This window comes from Corvus hawaiiensis, chromosome 13 (assembly GCF_020740725.1).
Source record: "Corvus hawaiiensis isolate bCorHaw1 chromosome 13, bCorHaw1.pri.cur, whole genome shotgun sequence".
NCBI lineage: Eukaryota > Metazoa > Chordata > Aves > Passeriformes > Corvidae > Corvus > Corvus hawaiiensis.
The window spans coordinates 4,094,557-4,118,878 of record NC_063225.1 but is presented as its reverse complement, the minus strand read 5'-3'; the positions used below and the strand labels follow the sequence as shown (position 1 = coordinate 4,118,878).

Below are 24,322 nucleotides of genomic sequence, written 5' to 3'. Positions count from 1 at the left end.
ATCTTATGAGATCAATAAATGTCATATCTTCACCTTACTTAAATGAAGTTTTTCTGTCCACTCTCTACTGGCATCTTGATATTGTAAAAGTTTCTTGTTCTGCTTTAGCAAGATTACTCCCAATCCTTAGGAAAGCAACTACACATTTTCAGCTGTAGACAAATACATTGCCTCATATTGCTTCCCAGAAAACATTTGTTGCCTTGTTCAGCTAAATGCCTCCATAAACTATAGCATGTACGTTTGTAAAGCATGCATTGTTGGAACAGTAAATTGAATTCTTTGATTCATTTTTACATGGCAGCAGTATTTTTCTTTTTTTTTTCCAATCATCATAAATACCCTGGAATGCTCATTTCTTTATTACTCAGAATTATATTCCATATGCTAAGGCACTTGCAGCCTCACAGGGCATTTCATAGGCATTAAACTTTTACCGTATACCTGTCTTTTTAACATTTGCTAATAACTCATCTGGAAAGAGAGTGACAGTTGTTGCTGAGTAACAGATGTCTGCACACACAGCATGAACCAGGAGCATTTCTCAGCCTGAGATCCTAGATTATGATTAACTACCTAGTCATTGTTCTAGTCAGAGATATTATGAAGGCCTTTCCCAAAACTCAAGATATTCAAAACCTATCACTTCCACAGCACTCCAGCAGTGTTCCCTGCACATGGGATGCATTTCCCTGACAGGCAAATGGCATTTAACAGAATGAACAATAGAAACTAATTAAGAAGATTGAGTGTTGTAATCACATTTTTTTACTTTGTACACCTTTAACGTTTTCAAAGGCAGACTCTGACCCAAACATTGTCAGCTCAAAGAAGCACAGACACTGTACAAAGGCAAATTAAGCCACACGCTGAAAAAACAACCTACAAGATTTCCTCTTAAAGGTGGTAAATTAATTACTGAGACTGGAAAGTTTCCCATGCCTAACACACAAAATGGGTCACCCCTTGTACTATATTTTATTTACACACACAGTCAGAAGCAAATCTATGGGCAGTTGCTGTAGAGCTAAACTGACACAGTCAAACCATTTTTCATCCTCCAAGAACTCATCCAGGCTGTCTGAAACAAAGTGATCAAGTGGAAATATAGACCAGGATGGAAGACGGACACTGTGGACAGCCCAGCAGTTATCAGTTTCATATAGCAAACCTCTTGAAACAGATGACATGTAGCAAATGCACAGAGATCCATCATCTTGCATTGCCTAATTGACTTTTTTTCCCCTTTTGCTTTTTCTTAATGAAAAGCAGGGAAGGAGAAAAGAAGAAATCTTCCCTATCAGCAGCAACAGGGGTTGCTGCAGCAAGATGATAATTCCCTCCTGCCACTCTGCTGACAACCACCAAGCTGCACAGGAGGAGCAAAGCATTTTAATCACACAATTGGAAAACGCAGCACTTCCTAGAGCTTCACCTTACCTTGGCTGATTTACATTAATTTAGGATCAACTGGCTTTCAGTGGAATAATGTTATCTGTGGAAGATAACAGAGGAGGGAAAATTGGGTGTAATTTCTAGTTTCCCTGTGCATAACAGGCAAGGATCTATGTATATAAACAGCTTTGGAGCATCTTAGATAAGCAAGGACTATTGAATTCCTTAAAGCACAGTGCAAACTTGGGGACTCCCTAGTTCCATACTGTTTCAGAAGTGCCATATTCCAAATGCACATCATTAAAAGGATAGAAAATACATTAGCAACCAGCAAGTCAGGGTCCAATCCAGTGTCCACTGAAGCCATCAGAAATCCTGTGACAGAGGCCTAGAGGTTTTGGCCCTGGTTCTTTCATCAGATTATCATTTATAACAAAGGCAGCCCCATAAGGGGCTGCTAAGATAAATGCAAATCTTGTGTCAAAGACAGTCAGACACCCCCCAAAATTAAAAATTTGAGCACACAGCAGCTTACAGGCAGCAGCTTTGGGCATGTGGCACAACATCTGCTACAAAAACACTAGAAAGCAGACCTGCGGCAAACTGGACTGGTGCCAGCTCTCGAGATTATTCCCCCCTCCAAGGCTGTCAAGTAAATGGACAGATGGCAGCCGATGCACTCACAGGATAGTTATCTCAGTTAACAATCAAGTATGCTAAATGATTTCAGATTCACTCTGCACCAAGCATTGTACTTTCCAACGAACCATTAACACTGTGTCCTAATAGAAATATGGTTTGGTATGAAGGAACTGGCAGATCCTGTATTTTACAAGACAGTTTCTCTGGAACAATTTGTCAGGGAACATTAGATCTGCCTTCATGAATAAAGTGAGAATCTGCCAAGTTTGCCAGGCTGGATTTGTTCATCATTTTAATTCTACAGTGGTTGAAGAATGAGGGTGGAAACAAACACGAAGATGCAGGTCAGTTCCCCATGCAAGCTGCTCGCAGGGACGCACTCAGCGGAGAGCAGCAGGGATGGTAGGAGCTCATGGGATATCACATCACAGCAGCTGTGCCTCTGCAGTGCTGCCTGCCTGCTGTGGGACATCACACAGCTCTCCTGCACAGGACAGCTATCACAAGCAGCCTGCTGGGTGACACACTTGTCACATGAGTGCACAGATATGAGGGTTCATCCCAGAAAAACTAATAGTTCTCAAGCTTAAATGGGTACAATCTGTAAAGACAATTTGGCCCTCATGCATCAAGGGGCCAAATAATGAAGTACTGAGCACTAGCACGTAGCATACAGGTGGACTTTTGGCCTCAGCATACAAGATATATCTTTAAATTCTTCCTCTTTATGGTTAGATATGATTGTCTTTAACAATGTTTGCAGGTTTAGTGACAATGTTATTCTATTGATTTGCTTTTCCATAAATCAGCAGGGCAAGAAAAGCCCTTGAAAAAAATATTGGTTTCTTCTCCCACCTCCACCCACTGCTCCTGTTGCATATCCCTGTTATCCATCCACCCAAAATTCCATGCAACTAAACAGCTGGTCAAAAGTGTAATGGAATTTATTTATTACATATTTGGTTCCCATGACCATTTCATTCATCACCGTTGCACCTAATAAATACCCTAAGAAAATACACACGACCACTGCTTTTCTGCCTGCATTGGAGAAATCCTTCAGCAGAAAGCAGGAGAGAAACCCAAGAAAAGCAAGTGGAAAAGAAGGACAGGGAAGAGAGAGAACTTAGTTTGCTCTGTTGAAGGAGGTAGGAGTTGTGCCATGGATACCAGAAAAGCAGCACCTCACACTTCTTATCTGTTATCTCAGTTCCAAAGAGTAGACTGAAGAAAACTGAAAAATGTAAAGCATTTCTAGTGGGCAATCAACAAATTAGTTCCCTACGCAGCCAGGTAAGTGCCAGCTGGAGAGCAGCAGGTTCTGACTGGTGCTGTGAAGTCTCGCATTCTGGACTCACCCTCTGAACTCTCCCAGAGCACAGACCTCGTGCTGCTGCAAGTGCTGAGCCCCGAGAAGCTGCATGGCATGGTGCAGGGCTCCAGAAACTCCCCAGCAGTGCACCTGCCTGTGCTTGGGGTGAGGATCCTACACAGGTCTGCTCACTTCCCCTTTCTGCTGTGACACCGGTTTCCTTTAGAGATGCTTGCAGGGCATCACCGTAATTATACCAAGAAACTCAGCAACAGCAGCCAAGAGTTCACATCCACTGCTCTTCCAGTTGAGATGTGGAAAGGTGCCACAAAAATTCCAGGAGAGCAGGAGAAATCTGCCATTGCACTGAGCTCCTCAGCAGCCCTCTCTGCAGCTTCTCTCTCCCTTGAGGAGGCAATGCTGTGACTCCAGTGCATGATCACCAGAGCAGGGAAGTCAGAGATGCAATTTAAAAGAATAAAGAGCAAACCAGTCAAAAATGGAGACAGAAGCAACCTCATTTTCTGGCTCAACTTTATGAAAATCTGATTAGACCTTAGTGAAATTTAATCTTTGCCTTCCAGACCTTCTGAGACAGCAATAAAGATCTTCTGAGCTCATAAAGTACCCAGAGAGAAGAGATACCACTCAACTGTAGGAAAATAGCTGAGAAAAATTATTTTTCTTGGCACTAATCACCAGGTAAATCTGCAAAAAATGTCATTTAAAAGTGAATAATAAAAAGCTACACATCATTATTTTCAAATACAAGAATACACTTTATCAAAGTAATAAAATAATATGAAAAAAGACAAGACAAATTTGCTACAGCAATAATTAGGAATGCCAGACATTCAGAAGAGAGTATTTTTTCAAATTGCTAAGGTATCTTCAGACTGGTATGCTACAATATTCTGAGTCTTAGAGCTGATTCTCCCATGAACCAGATCTCAGATAACAATTGCCATGCTCACACACTCTGCTCTTTCTTTATAGCAGAGCAGAGTGTTCAGTTCAGCATCAGTTTGGTTCTGGTGGGGTGTGTGCTTCTGTAGTGGTCACTGCTCTTACACCAGTGGGCACAGGCTTTGGTGTCTGTCTATAATTTTGTGATACAAAGAAAGGCTCTGTTCACCATGCTCAAAGACAGTCACACAGAAAAGTGCTGGAGTCAAATGGGGGGTTTGGTGTTGTACCAGAGCTGTGCAGAGGAGAGCACAGCTGCTTGTATCAGGATCTTGTGGCTTCAGGAGGCCAAGTTTCCTGTTTGGTGAAAAATGTTGAACAGTTTCTGGCAGAAATTCTTGGTTTTACATTTCAAAGAATGAGGAGGCTCTTTGAGTCAACTTATAGGAAAAGCCTTCTACAATGGGTTAGGCTATACTATAGGGAAATATTGATTGTGTTACTTCTGGACTATATTTGTAAGCCTGGTCTTGATGAGACTTGCTTCAAAGTATGAAAACACATGTTCATCTTGGTTTGAATCTGCTGCCTAAGGCAGTGGAAGGAGTTAAATTCATTAAAAAAGAGTTTTTTAAGAAGGCATGGATTTTTAGTCTCTTCAGGCTACATGGCATCCACAGAAGGGGGAGTGAGAAAATACCCAACAGCCCTATGTTTTCTGGAATAAAAATTCCGCACTAGGAAAAAACACATTCAATCCCTTATGGATGTAGGTGTGAACAAGCAGCAGAGTTCGATGCCCCTGGGACTGGCTCCCATCCAGAGGCTTGCTTACCCTGCAAGAGGGAGCAGGTGGCATCTTTGCACAGCCTCCGATTTCGGATTGCAGGTTATCTTGGGGGCAGCTTTAGCTTCTAGCCAGTACTCTGTGGGAGCCTCTTGGCACACACCATCTGGTAGGAACACTGAATCAGCCTTGGGTTGGTCCTGTCCTCTGGCTGAGGTGGTGAAAATACTGTACAAGTCTCTTCTCTGCTGCTATGTGCCACTTCAAATGACCTTTTGGCTGGGGACTCTGAGGGGTTGGCCCATAGCAGTCTGGATCTAAATTGTTGTCCTTTGAAGAAGTGTTCTAGCACTGAGACGTGTTTTAAACTCCAAAACTGTGTTGTGATACTTTATTCCTATCTAAATCACCTTTTCTCCCCAGTCTGAAAGAGTATCATAGTTCTAGCCTCTTTCAGTGTTGATGATATTTTCTATCTATAATTGCCTTTCTCTTCTAGAATTTTCTTGTCTCCAGTGGTTTTTTGGGATTAGAAGCAAAGCTGAATACAGTTTGAAAAAGTGATACAAAACTTGGATGCCACCATGCAAGTTTGTAGTGGCACACACACCAAGGTGTGTTAGATTTCACTCTCTGCTCCTTGGACTGTTCCTCTGACTCATTTTTTCCTTTGTTGATGAACAGTGAGCTGACACTTCCACGGGTGGGTTCACAGTTTTCTTTTCTGAGTGGCAATAGCTGATCTAATAACTGTGTATCACAGTTGGATTGATTTCCCCATCATGCCTGCAGAGCATGACTTTGAAGTTACTGATGTTGAATTCCATCAGATAAGGCCTCCTGGTCTCAGCAAGACCCTTTGAGGAGCGGCCAAGGAAACTTAGAAGTCACAAGTCAGGGAATAGAGTTATTTAGTATTTGAGTTGTTGGCTTTTGCTGTATTGCTTTCATCTCTTCACACCTTTGGGTTATTAAAGGAGTTGTCAAGAAGGAGTGGGGGGCAGACTAGATTAAACAGTGTTAGCTCTTCACTCTTTGGGGCTTCTAGGTGTGACTGTATTGGTGAAAAATGATAGATTTAATTCCTAAGCCCAGAGCAGGTCTGAGGATGTAGTAGTTTAGGGTAATGTTCCACCCTAGTGCGATATAGGGGAGGGCAAGTGATCATGGAAAGAAGAGCTTGGAAAGAAGATGGACCAAACGCAAGGGTCTTGGCACTGACCCTCTTAGAAAAGCCTGACTTGTTCTACACAAGTGAAGAAAACTTAAATCATTGTGTAAGTCTAATGACCTCATTAGGTCTCACTGAAAATATAAGACAAAACAGCAAGAAGCTAAAAATTGCTATTACTGCTAATATATTTTTAGAAGTTCTTAATTTTGTTCTGCTTCCTCATTGTGCGTGGTACCTAGCCAACCCAGTGCCACAGGCTAAGATATTCATTAGTATTCCTATTTATCTTGGAAAAAATTAGTTACATTTGAAAAAGCATGTGCACAGGGTACATATAAACTGTGTCCTGGTGCTGGCAATTCTGTTGTTCATGCTTGTTAACTTTACTGTAGCCTCAGGGCTCTCATGCTGACTCTGTTAAGCACAAAGCACTGTAACTCAGAGTACTGCTTATGTGTTAGGCCTTTAAACTTTTCTTTACAAATATTTCTACTAGTTTTAATGTGTTCTCTACCTTGCAGCAGTTCTAAGTGTTCAAACTATACAACCAACACTCCCTCATTTCCTCCTCTTTTCCCAGTCTTCCTCTCTTTCTTAAATTTTAATAAAGAGATCAAAAGGGAAGAGATCTTATACAAGGACAGTGAGGTTGGTAATGCCCATGTGTAAATTGTTTCAGCACTTCTGTCTAGGATGGGGGAGGGAGACAAGTATTAGAAACAGGACAAATCTGTTATGGTGGTAGTGTATCACAGGTCCAGGAAGAGAAACTGAGATCTGCATCAGCTTCATTTCAGCAGTGCTGATTTCAGGAGAAAATCTACACTCAACCTTCATTAAATGTATTTAGACAATTTGTGCCGATTCTAAAATGAAGAGCCATCAGTAACAGCAGTCTGACTAGTGTTTATTTTGGTCAGCTTTAAGGGGGAGAGTTCTGGCACTTTTCACATGCCTTCCATGCAGGTTCATGGGAACTGCAGATCCCATAGCTCAGTAAATGTGAAAGCATCTTGCTGCAGCTTTGGTGGCTCGACTGTTGCAGGATACTTCTGACATGCTGCTGCTGAAGACACTGCTGCTGTTTGCTCTGCATCACCTCAGGCACTGCTGCTATCTGCCCAGTCAGGGAAGAGGGTAAGGATGGGCATGTATGGGCAGGAAGTGAAAGACTGTGGTGGGCTGGGAGAATTAGAACTGGAGGAAAAGGGATATGGTGTTGAGGTCCTGATTGGGGAAGGTGAGATAAGCCATCAGGGAAAGGAAGAGGCTGGAGTTCAAGTTTGAGGATGAGGTTGGGGCAGGCAGACCCAGAGTTGAAAGAAATAGCAGAGAAACAGAAGATGCTTCTGCTTCTCTGCTCTATTTATGGCCTTTAATCTAAGAAGAGTTCTGTTTCCAAATCTGTCATACTTATCTCTAAACGACAACAGAAATTAAGTATCAGTGTAGGTGATTATTTCCAACTGTTTGTATACCCATCTGAAAGTTTTAGGGAGTCTTTTATAGCTTACTGCTTTGAATTGCACCTAAATTTGCAGGACCCTGTGTTACACTGCATCTTCTGGAAGCTGATGTCAAAATGTCTTAGAGAGCAGATTTTGTGTAACCCTGTGGGGATGCAGTTTTTGCTACTGGTACACTCCAGGACATTCAGCAACAGTGAGTGAGGTGGAAACCTTTGTTACCTGAGTATTCAGCTTTTGACTTGGTTAACAGTTGTGATTTGAAGGATTGATTTAAAAAAAAAAAAAAAAAATCATCATAAACCCCACTCTTCCTCTCCCCTTGCCTTAAAAGAAATAATGCTTGGTAAGCCACCTTTGGAGGGCCAGTGACTGAAACTCGTGTCATTAGCTGATTTTTGAAAGCCCTGATTCCTAGTTCCTAAACTGACAGAATACTGAGTAAGTGAAACGCCTAACAAAAATTAAAATGTCTGTCAGAAATATTGCAGCTTCCCCCTGTAGGAGGATGTTTTAAATGTGAAACTTCTCCTTTAAACATTCTGTGTGAAAGCTGCTTAAAAAAGAAAATGTTGAGGTAATATTGCTGTCTATTTTGAACATTTTTTAACCTTTCAGCTCTTGGTATGCTGTTATCTGTGTGTGAGATCTGCACTGTCTTGGAGAACGATGGTGGAAGGCTGAATGTGCCTCCATTTCTATGCATCCAAGGATTTAGTCACAAGCAGCATAGACAGTTATGTAAAATATATCCTGAGGAAAAGTTCTATAGTGTAACTCATGATGAAATTCTTTAAATAAAAATTTAAAATGTTTAGCTGAATCTTTCTGGTGATAGTGAGCTCTGCACCTCTATCCATGAACTCCAGAATCCTTTAATCTTTTGCATTTGCTGCATTTGCACCTACTTCAAAGCATTGCTGCAGGCGTTGGAAAGGATCCTGGCACTCGGTGGGAATAGGGCGGGGATGTGAAATTCTGTCATCACTTGGAAACTGCAGCCATTTCTGAAGTGCCAGTGTGATCTATCTTTACAAAAGGGCAGCAGCATTATGCAACTAATTTGGGAATATAAGGAAGCTGTCTGTATTGGCTGTAGTTTAAGAATGTTTTTTTTTTAAAAAAAAAAAGAAAACAACCCAACTCTTTATACTGAGCAGTACTTGCCAATCTAAGGAGAGAGCTGAATATAGTATGGTAATGATTGCTGGGTATCTCTATGGGTAAATGCTAATTTACCTTGTGGTTTTGAAACCAGCTGTACGATGATGAAGCCTGGATGTCGCCCAGCCACTGATGTCAGGGTCGGGTGGCACTGGAATATAACAGAGGGTCCTGGAGATGAGCTGGAGAAGAGGGGGTGAAAGTTAATTTGAAGAGGCGGGGCTGTGTTATTTTTAATAAAGAAGGTAGTCTGAGTTTTAGCTGTTAGCACTTGTCTGTCAACTGATATTTTAAGAAATAAAATCTACTTTAGGACATGTTGTTTTAGGTGAGCTGACTTAGCATGGTGGAAGCTGAGGGTGGTGATGCCTTACAAGAACCAGTCTTATGCTCCTGACACCAGTACCCCAAACCTCCTGCTGACTGCTGTGGGAATGATCAAACTTATAATGAAAACATTTGTCCTGTTTCAAGACTGTTATGTCTGTATGAATACACCAAAAAAGCATGTAATTCACAGGTATCTTGGTTTCATATTGCCTCATATTTGGAATAAAGTTCAGTCATAAGTCTCAATCATTAATGGCATCTGCTTACCCTGAGTTGTGCTTTAGCATATACATCTGCTGCTTTGACTTGCAAAATTGCAAGATAGTGCTTCATTCAAAGAATTTAATTGTGTAAGAAGCTGCAAGGTACTTAGATTGTGTTTTATTTTAAAGGCCATATTAAGAGTGTTCTACAATTAAGTTTCAAAAAATTAGACACTATAATGTGTTTTGAGCTGCTGTTATGGTAAAGAATCACAATTCTCGGGTTATAAAAAGTGACTAAGCTACTCCTAAAAGTGAAATCCAAATGCAGTATAGCTTTTTGTTTTGCAGTGCACTTAAGTGATGAATTCACATGGTGCTGGGAGCAGAAGGCGATTTCCAAGGTGCTTCCAAGGCTGGAGAAATATATTTGTTTATTTATACTCAATGAGTTTTCAAGTAACTTGTACCACCAATCTCTCAATAAAGCTGAATCAGTTGGAAGCATGTATTTTGAGGATGAAATGCAATTTAAAATGATGATTGGACCTCTAAGTTTTACTGTATTACTACAATAGCCCTGTTAGCTCTTAACATGGTGCTATGCATCAATACTCCCAATTAACAAACACCCTAATGCCAGAGGAAGAGCAGGAATCTCCAAGTAAGAGCTGGGAGAAATCATGGGTCATAGTGTCCCTGAAGTTGTGTTTTTAAATTACAATGGCACACTCAACGACTGCAAAAAATAACCTATATATCTCTAAGTAATAATTTCCAGCAGAAATTTACCTCCAGTCTTTAATTGCAATTGGAAAGGGTAGAACTAGGCTGCCCTTTGATCTGTAGTTAATAAACTTGATCTTGGTTTACACTTCCTTCTGTTATGGCAGATCAAAGGCCAGGTAAAGCTGAGACCTTGGATTCTGCAAGTGTAATGTGATGTTGTTTTGTGCTTGGTGGTGGAGGCAGTGCTGTTTCCTCAAGGCAATAAGCTGGGGAGAGGTGGCTGTTGTTGAGCCTTTGTGATAACCACTCTGTGTTCGTGTTATGGATGCCCAAACAGAATATAGTGTGTTCATACCTTATGGCTTCTCTTAGTTGGAAGAGATCAAACAAACAGCCACAAAAAACCCAGCAGAAAACCAACTTACATATTGCCCGATGTTTTATTTTTATAAAACCTCTCAACAGAGATTGTAAAATCAATAGGCAATCTATAGTAATTGCAGTCAAAAAATAGTACATTCTTTACCTAAAAAAAAGTCATGACACAACATGGCCCATGGTGACATGAATTAATTTACATGTAGTACTAGACATGAGATTGTCCATGAGGAACACGTGTTCCTTCTAATTAATCTTGAATGTTGCACAGACTCTGACTTGCCCAGGCAAGAACAGATTGAGAATTATTATACATCTGTACAGTAAGAGATCAGAATACCATATTCATTCCAGTTTTCTAGCTTTTTTCCTAGCATAGATGCATTTTACAAGTATTTTAATTGCAATATTACTGAAGACTTTTTAATTGCATGTTTAAAATAGGATTTTAATCAGCAAACTTTATTCTACAGACATTCTGCTATGTACCCATATGCAACATAACCACATTTTTGTTGCATGGCTGCATGAGTTGTGGAGTTAGTAATTGGAGAATTCCATAAGCAACAATAAGGACATGGGGGAATCAATGTATGCAAAAATTAAATTGAGTTCCTAGATTATATATATGTGTGTGTGTATATATATACACACACCATCTTCTAGTTTTTAACTCTACTTAGTACATGCACATCATCCTCAATTATTTTGTATGTGCACATCCATGATTAGGATTTTTTTAGTATCTATTTGTTTTTAATGTTTCCTCCACATATCATTGTCTGGTGTGATGTGATAAAAATGAGTTGGTTGGAGATGGCTGGTATATTATATGACTAAAGGAGAAGATTGCAAATACAATTTTACCACCTGTTCACATCTGGTTTTAACTTTTCTTTTGTTAATTCCCAGGATTGCTGTACTTTGGTAAGAATTGCTTGCTTTCTTTCCTGAAAGCTGCAAAAGCTGATCTTACTGGACTATAAGCAGAGCATTGGAAGAATCTAAGAAACATTGGTGTTGTAGGATTTGCTGGTTATGGGCTGTGCCAACAAAACCTGGCTTGTGGTGGGCTCCGCAACCCGAACGTAGGAAAGGTTTGGCTGTGAGACCCTCTGGGAATCCTGGGCACTGTAGGCACAAACCAAGAGGCCAAAACCAAACCCTTGGCAAATATTTCACCCCAGATGCTGAATGAGCAGAAGGGCTTCTTTTGGTGCCATAGCTGCTGCTGAGTTGGCAGAGAGGAATGACACCCAAAAATCAGCATTTCCTGCAGTGAAAGGTTTCTGTTGATCTGTGCTGAGCTCATCCAGGAAGCAGCATTTAGTGTGGCCTCTTGTTGGGGCTAAAGACACCATGTACTATCTGTCCATGAAAGTAAAAAACTTTTGAGGAAGGTCAAAAAGTTCTCATTTTTCTTTGTATCATGAGGCAATGCAGGAACAGCTATTGCAAGGAGACAGAGAAATGTGGACCCTCTGGCTGAGAATAAAAGACTGGAACTTTGAGCTTTGCCAGTTCCAGCTTAATGAGTGGTTTTGAAGCAAAATTGTTCTGGGGAAGGGCTGATAATATAAAAATATATCTGGTAGGTTGGTTTGGTTTTGCTGTAAATTTGTAGTAGGAAAAAAAGGAAAAAGAAATGTTAGCACTGTGGGATTGCTAGGAGTCAAATTTTCTGTCTCTTGACAGAAGAAAATGGAAAGCAAATGCTTCAAATACTGGTACAACACTTACTTGCTAATGCAGGCAGAGGAGGATTACCTAAAGGTTGCTTGACATTACCAGCCCATTGCTCCAGGACTGGTCCTGCAGATCAAACTTCAGCAGAAGTTTAGCTGTCCCTAAGGCATCCTGCACCATATACTTGGATTTTGTATGTCTAACCTCTTCCAGGAGACACCAGCTGCCCTGCCTTGGATAACAACAGGCTGTTAAAAGTTTCCACAAGTCATTACATTCAATTAATTCGAGCTTTGGGTTGGGGGGGAATTGGGGGAAGAGTGGGAAGAGGCACTTAGGTGACAGAAGCAGTGGGTCAGCTTGTACTCCCCTGGCTGGCAGTCTCCCAAGTCACCGACCTCCCAAAGAGTCGGAGAAGTGTCTGTCACAGGGTTTCCCTCTGCAGCTTCACACCCCATTAACATGCTCTGCAAAAGTCTACTGTCTGAACAGGAGGAAGCATCACCTCTTGAATCTTTACACCACTCAGTCCTGTTTTGACAGTGCTTGATTATAACCTGTGGCATAAAAAAAAAATCAAATGCATTTGCCTGCCTGCACTGCAGAGTGAAGATATTTAGCAGATACGTGGTATAACCTTTCAAAGTTATATCCAGATATTAAATTGCAGAGAAATATTCCGTAGACTGCTTCTAGTGGAAACACAGGATTATTTTAACAGTCTCAAAACTATTCATTACTGTGGAAGAAACCAAAAACAGGCATATCTGGAAGAGAGCAAGATCCAACAATACAAAAATTCAAACTCATGACATGGAGGACAGCTGTGGAAAACAAAATTAGCAATGCTTTCACTGGTCAGAGCACATACTGAAATGATAACTAGAAACCCAGAGCGATATTATTATGCTTTTGTTATATGACCTTGTCAGAACTTCACTTGGCTGGAGAAAGTCCTGTAGTTTTGTTCTTTCATTTCACCCCTAGAGCCAAGTATCACTTAGATACATTTATTTTCTCAGCATGTCATTTTAGGAAGTTGTAATTTTACTCAATACACAAAGTCATTTCTCTGTTCTCAAAAAAAAGAGAGCCTCTATCCAAACTTGTGCGTTGTGCATCTAAACAGTAAGGAAAATCATTGCATTAAGAAAGCATTTCATTACCAGCCATTCAGACCACATCTTTTTTGAAAAATTGTAATGAATAGCACATTTATACTACAGGCTTCCTTATGTTCTAAACTATGTTTCGACCACAATATCCACACTCAAAAACCTTCCTGTCCACTCTTGCAAATCCCACAATTGTTACAGCATGGAGTAAAATTCCTATTTTGCTTTCAACTAAAATTTCTCAACATACACATTTGCAGCATAAGTCCTGCTAAAATGCTGGGAGACAAAGCCTGTACATTTGCTCTTATTGCAGCCACATACCCCTATGCTGCTTTCTACTTACCTTAACACCCATCTCATTCCTTCTGTGAAAGCTGCTGCATTGTCCAAGTAAACCAATGCCTGGCATTTCCCCAGTATCCTTCCAGTTGCCCAAGGAAAAACCTAAAACTGTAGATGAAACTTATCATCCCCCTATATTAATTAGATGTCCTGAGCTGTGCTTGAAAGGCACTGAACAGTCACACCTAGAAGAGGTCAGTAGAAGTAAGGGTCAATTATGAATAAGAGAGCAAAAAGGGGTGGAGTCAGATGACCTTTGAAGGTACCTCAACCATTCCTCAATTTCCAGGCCATTATCAGCAAATTCAGCAATGGCAACATTGCTGATACAAGATGAGACCTCCTTTATCATCTCTTTGGCCTTGCAACTATATGTGCTGCCTGTCTAATAATCTAACTAAACCTTTTCCTGCTAAGCACCATATGGCCAGGCCACATCATCAGCCACTGCGTGACAGTGCAAGTTATCAGAAGGAACAAAGCAGAAGGTCATGTCCAAAAGTCCAGCTCCTATTTGCTACCACCTGCCTTTCTCAGCAGGTGCTCATAGCCCTGACTTTCCTCAGCAAACACCCACAGAATGGTGAACAGCTTCTATAGACCTCAAATACTCACACGCACCGTGTAGCACATGAATTTTGGGAACCAAAGTACCACTGCAGGCTTGAGGAGGGCTTGGACAGCCTGTCCTTTCAAAGGCAAGCATCCAGCTACACTGAGCACGTTCACCAGCCATTAAAATATACATAAACCAACTGCCTGCCCAACTGGCTGTGACAGTGTAGGCCATGGCACTCCTGGGCTGACAGCTCCCAAGTAACCCCAAGTTTCTACCACAGGCTTCCTGACCCTTACCAGAAAAAGCCAACCACCCACAAAATTTCCACGTCCCCTGTGCCGATGTCAGGATGGGATGCCAGCCATCTGTCACTGACTCCACACCCCAGCTTCAAGGGCAACAATCTAGACTGAGACGTTTACCAAATGCCTTCATTCTGCCAAGAATTAATTCCTCCCTCAAGCCCTCCTGACATTTCCATGGATCAGAAACTGTTAATTAAACACTTCCAAGCATGTCTTTTCCCCCGGTTTGCACCCTGAATGCAACACCAGTGCAGCAGCAAGCAAGAACTGCTCACCTGCCTTGCTTCCAGCTGGATTTGACTACAGCAAGGAGCAGATAGAGCTGAACTCATCCATTCGTCCCCAGAACCCTTCTCTGGAGTCATGGAACCTTTACACTAACCTAGTACAGCAGTCATGAAGCAATGAAACCCTTGAGGAGCACACAGAGAACCCAGTTCCCCAGAGCTGCAGCTCTATTGCCACGGGTACGTAGACATCAGGCACAAAGCTCTGCAGCTGGGCTTTGTGGGCTTTGACTGGCACACAGGGAGCCTGAGAGCTACTGCAGATGCCTTGAACCAACATGGAAAAAACTTTCCAGCTTAATTTCAAGATGATACTTTTCCAATAGATTTTTATCTTACGTGCCCTGAAAACTCTGCACTCCTGGAGGTTTATTTTCCAAAAACTGTTTTCATGTATTTTGCCTACATGCACAGGTGAAATACTTTAAACAAACCTGCTCCTTTAACTGTTTGCTTAAGTGGATGCTATTGCAATGAATTATCTTTCTTTAGCCACAGCTGCCTCCCAATGGATTTCTTCTGTTTCTTACAAGGAATTTAACAGCACTCTCTCCAATCCAACAGAACTGACAAACTGCTTTAGTTTAGTGAGGCTCCATGCTGGGCCAGTCCCAGAACCTTCTATTCTTTACAAACAGCATTTCTTTTTTAAAAGGTGCAGAGAGTTTGTTTCCATATGCTCCGGATTTCTCAATACTGCTGTTCTTACGAACTAGTAAATGAATGCCTCTAGCTAGCAGTAACATTTCTATCAATGTAACAGCCCAGCCCACAGGGATCTAATTTACTGAAACTGGTTAAGTGCTACACAAACATCATCTAGAGAGATTAATTGGCTGTTAAAGTTTGATTGCTTTGCAATCCCTTGGTGATGGTTGGAAAATGAAAAAGTGATCTTTTGTCATTACGTAAATACCTTAAGGTACAGTATATATGCAGGGCTTTGTGTACATTTTATAAACACAGCGAGTCTTCAGTGGGTAGGAGAGCCATGACCCATTTATTTATACTGAAATTTATTTAGTATATTCATTATGGATGACATTTTCCTGAAGTTTATTTAGGAGCAAAGTCTTCCCAGGCTGTAATTAATCCAAATTAAAACACATTTATGCTGATCATTAAAGCAATTTGTTGCAGACAAGTTTCCATTTGATCATTTCCCAAAGTCTGTATTGCTGTATTCTGAATCTTCCATTTCCTAAGTGCAATTTTTCATTTCTTCTAAAGAACAAATAAAAATACCGTAAGCCAGATACCCCTGGCTTCTGGAATTTTTCCACTCAGAGGTTCCCTGAAGTTACAGGGGAGTTTTGTATCACTCTTCTATTACTCAGTTTTCTCCACTTCTGGTTTGTGAAACCCTTGCTTAACCAAGAGTTTTATAACCCTGGTTTTCTCAGGGGGAGAGCCCTAATCAGATGTGAGGAGTGGTGTACAGAGCAGCTCAAAGCTCCGTTCACCAACCATGCTTCAGGGTTGTGTGAGGAATCAGAACTAGAGACCAGCCCCATGAGCTGTCAGTGTGATCATTCCATACAACTTCAGCAAGTGAAAACAGCTGATTTACCCAGCGCAGTCCTGTGGATGTAAGAAACTGCTTTTTCCTGAAAAACTGTCATAGTTTTTTCACAAGCTACCTCATTGACAACACTTACACCTCCAGTACCTCCAGGCATGCCCAGAGGGATAAGTCCCCCTCATTAGTGTTTGTTTCAGCATTTAGGATGGTCCAGTAAGGATCAGAAATACGTAGGCAACAGAGTAAGAAAAGTGCTGTTAAGATCAGAATGGAATTACTGAAATCACTATTAGCAATGTGAATAAGAAAAGAAACATTTTTCAGATTCAGGGGAATCTGAAGCTCTTGCACAGTAGTAAAAATCCTTTTTATTCTTAGGCTCAGGAAAATCTGATCAGGAATCAGCAATACAAAATCCTCAGCATCCCACATTAAATTGCTCCACCACTGATCTATGACTAAATATCCATAATAGTTCAGCATCTGGGTTGCATGTAAAGCTGTAATACAGAGGGTGGGGAAAAACTAAGAACTGTAGCACAGACTTCATATAAAACAGTCCTAAAATAGACTTTCCAAAGGCAGAGCATGAAGAATTTAAACAATTTGCAGATAGCAATACATTTGTATTCTGGGTATATGAACAAAAAACACTTTGTTTTATGCTGCACACGAGTGTGACACCCCATTTATTGAGGAATTTGCACAGTTCTGAAAGAGAGAAAACTGAATAAACCTGCTCCTCCAGCTGAGGTGTAGGGCAGGGGGTGGGAGTTAAATCTGTAGTGAAGTCCACAGCTGGTACAGGAAAATAGGTAATGGCCTTTTGGGAAAAGTAATGGAAAAATCTATGATTGTGTGCATTAACAGACACTCAAGCTACCATTGCAGAGCCCAGATACCATGGTGACGAGCATGTCATAAAACAAAGAACGAGTACCAGCTTATAGAGTAAAATGTTCTCGCAGATCTGTCCATCAAATGGGCATGGACCTAGACTTTTTTAAAAAAGAAAACCAAAAAACACCAAACCACACCAACACGGCCCCAGGAAAGGCATCTCTTGGCACAGGAGGTGCCTAGCTCAGTCCTTTAGAGCACCTTATCTACCTTGTTAATTAGAGCTGTGAACTTGCCTTCGGCCATTTCATCAGATCTTGGGCCAGCAGAGGGGAGGGGGAGAGTTTGAAGTTTGGAAACCAAGTTCTTCCAAGCTAAATGCAAATATCAGCTCTGCCAGTGTTTTCAAAAGCTGGGGCATACATCCTTCCCCTTCCCACCCGCCTTCTCCTCCACCACCATTCCGTGAGGCCTGGAGAGCCAAGCGCCACCCAGGAGTGCTTAATCCAAGAGATGCCACTTGCATCCAAAAGATTATCACTGGATTTGGCAAGTGAGATATGCTGGAGGCTGAGATTAGCAGGGGAAGAGGGAATGCACTGTTTGGAGCTGTTAATTATCATCTACCAAACAAACCTTTTGCAATGCTGCCCATGCAGCTGAAGCCTGAATTTGCACTCTGCAGTAGGGGCGAACACACCAAACCCTACTTTAAATTATTTAAAACTGTCATACAGCTGGCTTGGATCATGTTTGTGTAAAATAGCTGACTCAAAACCTCAGAATGCTTATCCTGTTCAGATTATGTTCCATCACTCATTCCTGTATTTAAATGAAACAGTTTCAAAACAGGCACCTATATCACTTAGGAAAGAAATACACTTTAAAAGAAGTAATAAAACTGTCTCCTTTCTGCAGTGAAAAGGATCCTAATTGCCTTACGCTTACTAACACCTCCCAGATTTATGGTGCCAGTTGGATTCATCTCCCTCATATCCCATTAAGAGTGGCTATTTCCTGTCAAAGATACACTGAGCAGACCCTGTGCTCCTGCTCTAACCCACAGATAACGAGAATGGCAGCTCCCTTATTTACACTGCAGTCCTCTGGCAGTAACACTGTTTGCCTTCTTTGCTGCAGCTGTGCACGTTGGGATCAGCACTTCAAGGATTTTTATGTTCACTTGAAAGTGTCTTTCCCGGGCAGCACGCTCTGGAATCTCACCCGTTATATACGACGCTTTAAAGTGGCTCCCACCTTTTACAGCTTCCTAACTGACTGTTCTGCAATTTATGAGCACAAACTTAAATGATCTGAATCTCCTGTATCTAATTGCAGCCAGGGAGGCCTCAGCATTTGTTGTGCCTTTTCATTGATTTCTAGCCTCGAAATCCTTGCTTTGTACAGCATTGTCAGAGGCAATTACAGTACACGTGTAAAGCCTGGATTTCACCATAGATCCTAAAATCTCACACTACAGAGACCCTTCAGAACCTGTAAGGCTTACTGATGGTTCCAATTTACTTTCTGAAGTTGGCCCCAAGTCATTTGCCTCCTCCCCTTCCCACCAAGTATATTGGGTTGTTCAGTTTGTGGAGGTTTTTAATTTTATTTTTTTCATGAAACCAATACCCCATTCTTTTAATATCTGTAAAGAATTTAAGCATATTCAATACAGGATTTTTGTCATCTGGCTTCTATTGAGAGCAGCAAGACACTGACAACAGAAGAGCTGCCAGCACTTTATAATGCCCAGCATCATCTCTACACAACTTTCCTCAGAGATCTCATGATTCTGGAAGGATCTCTTTGGCTTTTCACACTGCTTTGCTGCCTGCCAAAGGGACTGGTTTGTACTTCAGGACGTAAATGGTTAATCATATGACATTTTTTCCAAGTGTTTTCTCATTTGGGCCATTAAAATTCACTTAAACTTTAAAACAGCTTCTAAGACTTTCCACTTGAATGACATCAAACAGTGCAGTCTAAAGTTTTCCAGTATGTTACTTGACCCCTCAAATGAAAGCGTTATATGTTAGTCACATTCTAGACCTCAGGAATCTCTTCAACTCAGAGGTTTTATTTTTTTTTTTTTTTAAGTCTGCTTAAAGCTTTAAATCTCCATTTCCCCATCCAATACTGGTAGATGCAAGTTATGTTCTCCACATACTACTTACAATTTCTATTACCTTGAAACAATTCTTGTGTTGCTTTTCTGGTAGAAACATATCTGAATGATGACTGAAAGACATCTTTGCACTTCCAGCATAGAATTACTGCAGCTGCAAATCTTTCATCATAAGTCTGAATGATTTTCCCATATTTTTCAATCATTGCTTTCTCAATGAAGGAGTTACTAGAGTGCCTTGCACTACAGTTTGGATTTTTAAATCTAAAATAACCAGAAAGTTATTTGACTTTCATAGGTAGCCCAGTGAAGGACTCCCTTACTGCCACAATCTAATAGCATCCCCCGCTTATATTAGATTGTTTTAGCAGTGATTAAATTGAAACCATATACTGGATGCTTTTTTCAGTTGTGTTATAGGAAAATCTTTCCTTAAGTTTCGTTTATTTTATAAAGTTGAGAAAATAAAATATTTAAAGTCAGACATCACAAGATCTTATGGATATTAACTCTTACACATCCTAACTTGGCATACTACTTTTCTTCTGTGATGTTCAGCCTAATGCCTGCATTCATGCTATCACAGGCAAACTTGAAATATCATCAAACCTCTGCTCACCCCAACAATTTGGCCTTTAATTCATAAGATATCACATACAAATGTGATAATAGCACTCCAGTCCTTTACTGAAAATTACAAAAAAGTAACACTACACTTGCCATCTTTCCACTGAGCTGCACTTTCTTTAGATCTCTTTGGTAAAGGGAATATTGCCCACTTTTTAAAGCAACAGAGGATTTAAGTTGTGAAAGGCTGATTCTTAAGTTCTCTGCTCAACTGAAAAAATAACAGTTTCAGTAAAGGGACAAACAAGTTTTATTTCTATTAGACATAAAATAATGACAACACTTATCATCCCCAGTTCTTCCCACCCAATTCTCCTTATGACTTTGAGGAAGTACAGTGAATTCATTTGCCAGAATAAGCACAAATAGTGTTGTTACAGCCCGTTTTGTTCATTTCTTCATATTAAATTCTGGCACATAAAGGCCAAACCCAAACAAAATATGCACATGCTCCACAATGTCAGTCATTGAAGACCTGCCTTACCCTAGCGAGCATCTGTATCTAAATATCATTAAATGTTATAGAATCAGTAATACCAACATACTGACTGCCTGCAAAAAGGAGTTCCCCCCACTTTCGTGTCAAAAAAGCCCCCCCAAAAAACCCCACAAACAAAAAAACTCCCCACATTTGGGATAAAGCCTTTCTCAGGCTGATCCTTTGCAAAACAAAACTTCCAAGACAGTTCAAATTAACTAAATCTAAGTACTCCTATTAACATTTAGGAACAAGTTTCTGAACATAGCCCTGACAGGGATGCTGGGATTATAATTCTGGAAGTATCTGTAGATGCTGAGCAACTCCTAAACCCAACAGCCCTGGCATTTTTGTTAAAATAGCCACCCCTGCAAGCATTCATCTCTTAGCACAGGCTCAGAATTACAGCATTTGCTGTCATTCCTGTAGGAGCCGCTCTAATATCCTTGACACTGTGTTTGTGTGGCACATACAGGAGCACAGAGCACCAATGCAGACTTCCAGGGAATCTCACCTGGGCCTTTTTCGTCTTGTTTTCACCAGACAATTGCAAATATCTGGCTCTAGAGTTATAATGTCTAATTTATTCATATTAGCCTTACTGAAAGCCACTTCTCTACTGATGTGTCTCTCTGGAGAATCCATGGCTCCAGTTGCCCAAGGTACTTTTCAACTGTCTGTTTACTAAAGCAATACTTTAAAAAGGGAAAAACAACCAGAAGATAGAAAAATAAAAAACCCCAAAACAACACAGACAAATGCAAGAGTTCTCAGGAGACTGAATTTAACAGCACTTGTAGACCACAGAGTGAAGACCCACCCCCCTCAAGTGATTGCTGTAATTTCTTCAAGAGAATTACAAATAGCATTTAAAATAAGGTTAATTAAACTGGAATGTCTGACTACAATTTCTTTCCCTTGCCTTAGGAATAAAAAAAAAAAAATCTCAAACTTTGAAAAGCATCAAAAATTTTGAAGCTCCATTTGTTCAAAACATTTGTTCATGTCTCAGGTCACAAAGGAAATCTTTGCATCATTTTTGCTCATATGGGAATATTATAAGGGCATATTCATATTCCCTTTAAATTTCTCAATACTTGAAGCTGAATATCACAGCCCTTTCAAATTACATAAAGAACAACTTGGCATGAAATTAATGTGGATGTGGGGCTTAGGTTATTTTTAACACATATTTCGAGCACTTTTTTCTCTCTTGCCATGCAGCAGCAAGAACTAAGAACATTTCAGTCAAAGTTTAAAAAGGCATTTGACTAAAAATTGGAAGTGGTTAACATTCTGATGCAATTTTAACTGCCACGTGAATATCTAATTGGGCAATCTCTTGCCTTAATGGGCTGTTTCAAAGTGCTCTGTCCTCACAACTAATGACTGATTCAGTTTCTACAGCAGAACTAACTCAGATTACACTTCTTATCAATTTTAATTCATATGATCTTATGAGTTCCTTCAGAAAGGGTAGCCATTTACCAGAATTCTATAGGTAGATATTCCTCACACATTACCAGGGGAGTGCTTGGGGGGAAGGTGTGTGTGTGTGGCATGGTGTGTGATACAAGACCTCAGAGCATTAGGTGTTATGAAAGCCAAATAACATTTAGGTGAAACAACTTCTCCCCAACACCCTTATTTTATGCTTTTTAAAATACTCAGCCAAACAACTGCTGGTTAAATATCACAGAAATGGTCACAATACTACACAAACTGTAGCATACCCCATAAATCTCACTGCATATGCAGTCATCACTCACATGCAGTAGTGATGGGTATATTTTAAATTTCACATAATCCCATTATCTAGCAACACCAAATGCAGACAACTGTATAATTTCCAAAGACAGCTTCTTGGCATATAAACAAAGTTATCTCCTTGCTAATAAATTAAACAACTTCCATTGTGAACCAAAAAAAAAAAAAAAGATATTGCTCTATGCCAAGATTAGGCATAAATTTATGGGCTCCAAGAAATTAAGAAAATATTATCTGTTCAAAAAGAAGTCTCTGCACACACAATAACTCCATTCATTTTCATGATCAGCCTTTTGTTCCAGTCTCCTCATGAAGATCTACAGCTTCTTCCCACCTTGGTTCCTAAATGTAACTTTCTTCTATAAATAAGGAATAAATATGGACCCAATGTCAGTGATTCCACCCAGCTTTGGCTCTGACCTATTGACATTTTTGAAGAATACCAAGCACAGGGACACATGCAGGAGTTCTATGTCCCCCACACTGGGGGAAGGCAGTCAGGAGGTCAGTAATGACCTTTAAATGAAGGTTATGGGGAAGAGAGACCCAGTGCCAGGACTGGATTGGCCAGAGGGACACAGGAACCTTCTCAGGAACCAGACCTGATCACTCAGCTTAGCACAGGATCATTCTCTTCATTGCTCTGCTGAGCAAGATCTATGGCCTGTCAAGTACAGATGTGTGAAGAGGCCTGTAAACCTACACAGATCAAACTGGGCATTTCCTACAGATTCAAACTGAGTTATGGTCTACAGGAGTGGTGCAGCCCAAAATAAATGACAAAATAAGTTACTTTTTTCTAATGGCTTTGATGGGACTGTAGAAAAAGCTGCTTCTCTCATGAAGATGTTGCATATTCTATTAAGTGACCTGACCTATACACGACATACATTTAAAAATTCATTAAATCCTGCCAGCAGTAGTGAAGTAGAAGGACGAAGGAAAGACTGACAATTAGCTAAAGTCTAACCAAATTGAAAACATTACAAGGATTAGCTCATGCTGAAGTTTAAGAGGAAATTCAAAACTTTAGGGTTTTAATAGGGTTTTTATTTGTCATTTGTCTCTGGATTTAAGAATTGGGGTCAAAAGTGGAATTATCCGTTTGCTCAGAGCCATGACATTATATTCTTGCTTTATCTAACATTCCACAGGAGGAGTTGAAGTCCACTGAAAAATAATCCATTGGGGGTTTTTTTTATATTCAATCAGGTACTCCTACCTGCACCAAAACAAGTTTTACATTTCTCACATGGCTGCCACCTCCATCTGAACTGAGCCTGCCACTGCTGGCAGCAACTTCCCAAACCCAGAGCAGTGGCAGCAGAGCCCATGAAGAGCTGCAGTCATGAACAATTTAAGTAGACACAGACTAAGCATCTGCAGGGGCATTACACTCCAAGCTTCAGTGGTTTGCTTTTTCTTTGCACTAATGCTTGCATTTTTACTACGTGGCAAAAATATCTAGAGGCGTAGGTGGAAGGGGTTTTAATCTATGACTTGTTTAACTTCAAAACAATAAATAAAAAATAAAAATCAATTAGAACAGGCAGGAAAAGAGAGCTGCTTTTGTTGGCTGCAAATGAAGGAGTCTGATATATCCTTTCATAAACAAACCTCCTCTCTACTAAGGTTTCTTGTAAGAACAGGCAGGCTTCAAAAGAAGTTCAGAAACTCAGTGAGGATAGGAACCCAAAAGTTCAGAAAATACATGTGTCTGCAAAGCAGAGCTGGAAGTCCCAAGAGGGCAGCTTGAGTGAGACTTTCTAGTACTTACCATGTCTGCTTGAGCAGGAATGGTACTGTAAAAACAACCTCCCAGGGTGCTTTTCAGGAAACTAGACATTTTCTGCTGAACCAGCCAGAACCCATTAATTTCAATGCATAAAATGATGAATAGAGAAGCTGGCTGCCCTCAAAGGTAAACAGAGGTCAAGGTGGAGCTTGGCAAGGAGCTTGTTTTTGGCTAAAATACCACCAAAAAAAAAAAAAAAAAAAAAAAAAACCCAACCCAAAACAGTTTCATGCAAAACCGCTCAAATTAAAGGAAGTAATTTACATAAAGCTTTTATAAACTATTTTGTTCATCTTCCAGGAATAATCCTGTTGATGAGTTTAATGGTAGAAACATTATCAGATCAGAACACTTTAGGGAAAACCAAAAAACCATGATTTGT

The 24,322-nt window shown here is 40.5% G+C and overlaps 1 long non-coding RNA gene across 1 annotated transcript in view; it reads left to right on the top strand.

Moving 5' to 3' along the window:
* The window catches only part of LOC125332946, a 34,741-nt gene that overhangs the window by 662 nt on the left and 9,757 nt on the right, over nt 1–24,322 (top strand). The gene's annotated exons all lie outside the window — the stretch shown is intronic.